The 8,359-nt window shown below is 36.5% G+C and overlaps 1 pseudogene; it reads right to left on the bottom strand.

The window, feature by feature from the left end:
• Positions 1–325: 325 nt before the first annotated feature.
• LOC149145364 (putative methyltransferase At1g29790) overlaps positions 326–8,359 on the bottom strand; it is a 31,072-nt pseudogene continuing 23,038 nt past the window's right edge.

Here is an 8,359-nt window from a genome sequence, read left to right as displayed (position 1 = left end):
GTTAACCTACCATTTCTTTCCTTTTGCAAAATTAAAGAGGTCACTCTCGCCAAATTCAATGATGACCTTGCAGGCTTGTCTCAAATGTGTAAACACAAATCTTGGAAACTTGAAATAAACTCATATCCAATGACCTTAAACTGGAAGTGGAAATCATATCAAAGAAGATATAGCTAGTTAATCTACAAAAGGCTAGTCTACTCCCATAAATCAATACTTGAAGACATTACATACAAAAATGCTTAGTTGTTTTGAAGTTAAAAATATCCATCAGTCATAGCTCATTCAACTTAGATGTGCATCTACAAATTCCTGCTAATTAATCTCAATCCCTCTTCAATGGCTTCTCCAAGAGAGCAGATATGTACATTTCTTTAAGCTCAAGCCCTTTGTCCAACTTATGCCTAATAGACCATTTTAGCATATTAAAGCCAAGGTTCTCAATAATGGTCACATAAATCTTCAACTGGTCTTAAATGCAGAAGAAATGATTAAGCCAAAACACCCCTCCTAGCATCACAATCATTTGGATATCATACAAGATAACTCTAATAGCTCTATCAAGATCTAATTGCTCAAGACATCCATGGAATGAACAATGTCTAAGGTATTATCAAAGAATGGAAGCCTCTAAGAAAAAATGATATACATGGGTAAAAACCCTCTAGAATAAATGAAGCTTTTGAAGGGCCCATTGAAGTTCATGGAATTTGTAACAATTGTCACATTTCACTCCCTCATTCTCACACTGAAAGTATTAGTTCTTCCCCCAATGTCCAACTAAATTCAAATAGTATTGTTATTAATTTTCAAGGCCTCATCAATGGAGTAATCAATTTTACATCCATGGCTATCTAACCACCTAGTTTTCTCTCAACCCTTAAGATCAAAGCAGTATTTGTAGTCATTGAAAACATTTAGGCTTTTCCTCTGTATGATGTATGAGTAATTCTTGCAAGAATCTATAGTCGAGATGACACTGGAATCAAGAAGTGTTTTCCCACAGTTTTCTACATGCTCTTAGAAAAAGGAAATGACTTTGAATAATTTGAAGTAATTTCAGGATAACAGCACTGAAGAGGAAGAGTCTTGGAACCCTTATGGATGAGCCTCTAAGCCAGGACTTCATCTTTTGGGCAGTGGTGTTCGGGCTTGTAATCCATGTATTTTTTTAGATCTTCCTTGATAACAACACATGCATGGTTGATGGGCAGATAAATGGTGTTGGAGCCGAAGTTGGGGTTGCAACCGAGCAGGAGATTTTTTCCAGTGATGAAGTCATTGAGCTCCTTGGCCATGGATACTTTATTGGTTTCTCCCCATTGAAGCCATGAATCATCTGCATTTTCCCCATTGATGCTTTTGGGGTTTTACATAAATTGTATCAATTGGGAAAGCTCAGTAGCAATATTTCCAATATTTTTTGGAGGATTTGAGATTCATTTTGATGCTCTAAAGCTCCTGTTAGGTCTATATACTTCTAAAGGGTTATTCTTTCACATAGCATTTATTTATCTGAGGCATTGAGAATGTTGCAGTGGGTTTTTTTATTTGATTATTTCCATCCTTTGTATTTGAATGGATTGCATTATCTGCAACATCATACATCACTATTCTAAATTGTAACTGACTAATATCAGTCTTCAACCTGATGGAAAATGATATTTAATTATCTAACACCAAAATCAATGGTGCATGATGGGAGGGGAGTTCCTCTCGAAGGAACGCCTTATGATGTAATTACATTTTTTTAAAACATATTTATATTATTACATCTTAACTCTGGATCTATCAAGCACCAATAGGGATAAGATCCCTTTAGGTGTAAACCTTTCCTTAAATTTTCCACTCAAAATAGAGGTTTTCACTTTGGGAGATTTTATCCCTCTTGGTGCTTGATAGATACAGTGTTAAGATGGATCTAGGTTGGTCTTAGAAATGTGACATGTATCATAAAACCTTCTTCTCTTTATTATGGATTGAACTATGTTAGTGTTTATCAAATTTAATTCTCAAAATTAAAAAATTTATGTCTTCAAATAGGTTACATTAGAGAAAAATATCATGGGAAAAACTATGGGTTGTCAAAACCTAGATTCCAAAATCCATTGGTAATTTGACCTAGTCAAAATGTTTACATAACATTAGGACATTTTTCTCATATTTATATTGTTACACTTTAATAGCAAAAAAAAGGAATTTAAATATAATTTTACAATTACATAATTTATTTTTAATATTGAAATAATAAACTAGCATAGGGTCATCTTAACTCAAGATATTTCAAGTGCTTAGAGGATCAAATCTCCCAAGGTGAAAACCTTTCCTCAAGTTTTGCAGTCAAAAAAGAGATTTGCACCTTGAGATATTTGATCCCTTTGGGTGCTTAATAGATCCGGCTCTAAGATGGATCTAGGTTGGGCTTGGCAATGTGATATGTATCATGAAGTCTTTTTCTCTTTATTATGGATTGATTTATATTTGTGATTTTATCCCTCTGGGTGCTTGATAGATCTGGCTTTAAGATGGATCTCAATTTCCCTTAGAAATGTGATATGTATCATGAAGTGTTTTTCTCTTTATTATGGATTGGTTTCTATCGATGATTTGATCCATCTGGGTGCTTGATCAATTTGGCTTAAGATGGATCTTGATTACGCTTAGCAATGTGAGATGTATCATGAAGTGTTTTTCTCTTTATTATGGATTGATTTCTATCGGTGTTTACCAACCATTTAATTGCACCGAAAGGTGCATTCTACATCCTTGTATGAGCGAGATGTATAATTATTTTTGTGCTCAACCTTGAGTTGGCACATGCCCTTTTTAAAATAAAAATATAATATTTTATACATTAAAAATAATGTCAACTATAATAAAAAACAAAAATGAATATACATCTTTGGTTAGTTTTAATTAAAGACATTATTAAACATCAATACTTCCACTCTTAGAGTCTTAGTCTAGTTGGTTGTTTATATTATAACCTAGTATGAAGAAGACATGGTAAAAACATTTTACTCTCTCTTAGCCATAAATAAAATATTTAGATGTACATGTCAAATGATATAATTTTATATAAAATTTGAAAAGAAATAAAGTAATTAGAAGTTATACACACACACACACACTTTTTAAAGATGTATAATTATACCTTTTAAAATGTTTCAATATATGATTTTAAAAAACTATTTAAATATTTATATTAACTAATTTATTTCAATATCAAATTTGTTGGCATTATGAGACAAGTATTGTCCTTGATGGCAAACCACACTGATGACAAATCATAGTGCAGAAGGTTAGCAGCAAGGAATTGATGATCAGACTATAAGAAGAAGAGAAAATTCATATACGCAGGTTCATCAAGCCCAAGTCGCGTGTACACGCTGGTTGGCTTCATTAAAAGCGCATGTATGTGGAAAACTTATTTTTTGGTCCGTGGCGGTTATTCCTTGGAAGTTGTGCCTATGGTTTCGGACCATGGTGTCTCGACGGACGTGTCGATCCCTTGTTTTGAGGATGATGGTATTGGATTTCTATGGTTTTGGCTCTTGGTATTGAACAAGGCCTAAGGCTATATAAGGAGAAGCAAATCATTAGGCAAGGGTATCCGAAAAGTCTTGAATATCTGATGAAGTATTAGATCCAGTATGCAGGTTATTGGTTGATGATGTATTGCTTGATCTGAGCTAAGGAGAGATCTCATCGGTTGATGGAGAACAAGATCTAAGGAGAGATCGGGATCAAATGGTTTGAAATGAACTATCTTTATATGGTTGATTATGCGTGTTTCTAGATCTGCATACTGACGCAATGTTATATTCTGGGTATAACTGATATCTGGTACAGCTGCAAGTTATGAAAAGTTATTTTTAGATCTGTACGCAGGTTGTCTTCGGTAAAACCGCGTGTATACGCGGGTTGCCTTCATTGAAGTAGCGTATATCTTTTGAAGCATGATTTTTGGGTTTGCAGTTGGGTCTGACTGATATTACAGAGTTCTGTAGTCTGCTCTGTGTTCTGGTGACAGGTGTTGACAGGGTTTCAGTGGTTCAGTGATTCAAAGATTGATGATGCTAGTATTAGTTGTTTTATGCTTCAATGATTTGTGAATGAATCATAGTCTTCAGATTGTAATGTTGTGCTTTAGGAATATCCAGTCTGAAAATTGATGAAAAGGGGTACCTGAAGGAAAGAAGATTGTAGGCCAGCACCTACGTACTAGTATCTTAGCTAGTACAAGAGCAAAGGGGGTTGGAGCTCCCTTCCAAGGAAGTTTGGAGAACGAGAGAAGGTTGAAGCCTTCTGCAGGTTGTAGCCTGCGTACTGGTATAAGGCTGCACCAGTACAAAAGATTGTAAACTGAAGTTCTTATCAAAGAAAGATAGAGACGACTTGCAGCAGGTGGTTTTTCACCCACATTGGGTTTCCACCTTATATCATGGTGTTCATGTGTGTGGCTTTTGTGTGATGATCTGTTCTATTATACTGCATCTGTTTACTCTTAATATGGTGAATAATGACCTGATGCACTTAACTGAAGATAAACTAACTGAATTATAAGTTTTCTGGTTATACGCTGTTTTCTTTAGACACAGTAGCGTGTACACGCTGGTTCACTTAACTGAAGTAGCGTATATGTTTCTGAGCATTGAAAAAGTTTTATTGATCTGATAATACTGATTCACCCCCCCTCTCAGTATTATTTCCAACAATTGGTATCAGAGCCGGTCCTTCAGAGAAGCTTGATCGCTTGAAGGTAGATCGTTCATCATGAGCAACTACGAGAGAGAAGCATCAATCAGGCCACCGGTTTTTGATGGGACAAACTTCAATTATTGGAAGGTAAGAGTTACTGCCTATCTTCAATCTCTTGGTACAGAAGTTTGGGACATTGTAGAAACAGGCTACGCTTTTCCTTTAGCTACTCCTACAGATGCAGCCGAGAAAAAGAAGTATGAAACAAATGCGAAAGCAGTCAGTACCCTATTAGGATGTATATCCCAAACGGAATTCATGAAGGTAATGCACTACAAATCCGCAAAAGAGATATGGGACAAAATTGTCACGAGCTATGAAGGTGATGAACAGGTAAAGCGTGCTAAACTTCAAACTCTCAGGATTCAGTATGAGACTCTCAAGATGTATAATGATGAAAGTGTGGCTAACTATTTTCTTCGGGTAGATGCGATCGTTAATTGTATGAAAAATTTGGGTGAAGAAATAAAAGAGGCTATAGTGGTTGAAAAGGTTCTAAGATCATTGTCCCCCAAGTTTGAATCTAAAGTATCTGCAATAGAAGAAAAGGAAAATCTACGAATTCTTACTATGTCTCAGCTACATGGAATTCTAACTGCTTATGAAATGAGAAAGGGAGGTCCATCAGACAGAAGAGAAGCTGCTTATTATGAAGCAAGCCACGTCCCAGAACAAGAGGAAGAAGAATCAAATTTTGTCAGAAATCTTCAAAGGGGTTCTGGAAGGTTCAGAGGTAAGTTACCTTTTAAATGCTTTGCTTGTGGAAGAGTAGGTCATTATGCTGCAAAATGTCCTTATAAGGATAAAGGAAAGGAACCTGCTAGATGGAACAAGAAACAGAGTGCAAATAAGAAAAGTTACTACACTCATGAAGATAGTGATGGTCTATCGAATAGTGATGAAGATGAACGAGGTAATGAATATAAGTTGTTAATGGCATTTGAAGATGATGATTATATGGATGCTATAGATGTGGATAACCTTTATGATGAAATTACTAGACTCAAGAGATGTATAGAAGAAAAGAATATAATCATTGATACTCTGCAATTTCAAATTGATGAAAAGGAAAAACATCTTGAAAAACTAGAAGGTGAAATTGTTGGTCTTAGAAAAGAGATTGAGAAAACAAAAGCTATTAATCTTAAATTTGTGAAAGGATCTGAAACCTTGGATGAGATTATCAATGTGCAGCGATCTCCTCTGATCAAGACAGGTCTTGGATATAATGGAGAAACATCTCAAGCCTCTACCTCTAAAAGTTATCTTGATGCAGCAAGAAGAAGCGAGCAAAGGCCAAATAAAAGTAATCAGGTGAATCAGGGACAGTTTACCTCAAGAACAAATAAAGACCATCAAGAAATTTGGGGACAAACTGCCTTAAGGACAAACAGAAGCTACAATCAGCCACAGGTAAAATCTTCTCAATTTGCTCCAAGAATAAATAGAAGCTACAATCGGTTGGATGATAGATCCGGTTATCACAGAAGTTTCTTTAATGGCCAATGCTTTTCTTGCCATAACTTCGGTCACAAAGAAGCTCAATGTGTTGCCTACAAGACAATCATGACTAGAGAAACTCAAAAGCAAGGGAGAATGACTGAAACCATGAAAAGGACTTATAACAACTTTTCGGTTCTTGAAAATGAAGTTGAATGCTCTATTTGTAATAACTTTGGTCATGAAGACTCTGAATGTAGGAGCAAGTTCCGGAAGACAATTCAGAAGGAGAAAAACTCAAATGTCAGAACATGGAGAATAAAGGAACCACAACTAGAAAGATGTAGGATAGCCTTTTATGCAGAAGGTCAAGAAAGTCTATGGTACATTGACAGCGGATGTTCGAAGCATATGACAGGGGACAAAGAAAAGCTTGAGTCATATACCGCATTAGAAAAGGGGAAGAAAGTTTCCTTTGGAAATGATATCTCTGCAGCCATAAAAGGAAAAGGTGTGGCTCCATTGAAAGAGAAGGTCAAAGCTGGAAATGTTTTGTATGTTGATTTATTGAAGCATAATCTTCTGAGTGTCAGTCAGATGTGCGACCAAGGAACAGAGGTAATATTTAGATCAAATGGATGTTGTGTTCGTGATCTTGATACAGGTAAAACAGTGATCAAAGGAAGAAGGACTCCAAATAATCTATACATATTTGAAGAAGGACCACAACAATGCTATTTGAGCAAGGATGATGAACACTGGCTATGGCATCGAAGGTTGGGGCATCTAAGCTTTTCACAGATAAGGAAAGCATGCAAATATCAGGCAGTTCGTGGTCTTCCAGATATCAAAATTCCAGACAACACTATATGCAAATCTTGTCAGTTTGGAAAGCAAACCAGAACTAACTTTCCAGAGAAGGAAGGATCAGCTAGCATGCCTCTTGAGCTAGTACATACAGATACATGTGGTCCATTCAGAAAAAGAACACCTCAAGGAGAAGAATACTTGATATTATTCATTGACGATTTCTCCAGGTTTGTCTGGTTAGGACTTATGAAGCTCAAAGATGAAGCATTCGAAAAATTCAAATCCTTCAAAGCCTTGGTTGAAAATGAATCAGGACACAAAATTAAGTGCCTCAGATCTAACAGAGGTGGGGAGTTTACCTCAAACGAATGTTTCGATTTCTGTGAAGAACATGGGATAAGAAGAGAATTCTCTACAGCTAGAACTCCTCAGCAAAATGGGGTGGTGGAAAGAATGAACAGAACAATCCAACAAATGGCTCGTGCTATGCTTGATGAATCAGGTACTCCCGCAACTTTCTGGGGTGAAGCTGCACATGCTGCGGTTATTATTCTTAATAAAACAAATGTCCAAGTAAACAGCACTCAAACACCTCATGAGCTCTGGAGTGGTGAGACTCCTTCGGTGAAGCACTTCAAAATATTTGGGAGCAAATGTTATATTAAGAATACTGATGAGCAACTTGGCAAACTTGAACCAAGAGCAGATGAAGGCATTCTTCTTGGTTATTCTCCATATAGCAAAGCATACAAGTGCTACAATAAAAGACTTGGCAGAATTGTTGACAGCATTGATGTAGTGGTTGATGAGAAGGGATATATTCCTAGGCAAGTTCATCATGAAGACATTGAAGAAGATGAAGGCTACACTCAAAGGCAGAATGATGAAGAAGAAGAACCTCAAGAAGAACCAGAAGAGCAAGCAAGAATAGAAGAGAAGACTCCATCCAGATATGTTCAAAAGAATCATCCAGAATCTCAGATTGTGGGGCAGAAAGAAGCAGGAATACAAACAAGAAGAAGAATTGCAGAAGCTTCAAGCTATTTGGCATTACTCTCTTCCACTGAACCACAAAATGTGGAAGAGGCATGCAAGGATGAATGTTGGGTCAAAGCAATGGATGAAGAACTTGAGCAGATCGAAAAGAACAACACTTGGGAACTGGTTCCTAGACCAAAAGATAAGAATGTCATAGGGACAAAATGGGTCTTCAAGAATAAATTGAATGAAAATGGAGAAGTAATTAGAAACAAGGCCAGACTTGTTTGTAAAGGGTATGCACAGCAAGAAGGGATAGATTTTGAAGAGACCTTTGCTCCTGTAGCAAGACTTGAGGCCATCCGAATGT

Source organism: Pinus tabuliformis, chromosome X (assembly GCF_031772625.1).
Source record: "Pinus tabuliformis cultivar Carrire ecotype Pingquan chromosome X, CPIR1, whole genome shotgun sequence".
In the NCBI taxonomy this organism is placed as follows: Eukaryota; Viridiplantae; Streptophyta; class Pinopsida; order Pinales; family Pinaceae; genus Pinus; species Pinus tabuliformis.
Note: the sequence above shows the minus strand (reverse complement) of the source record. Positions and strands in the feature narration are given on the sequence as shown.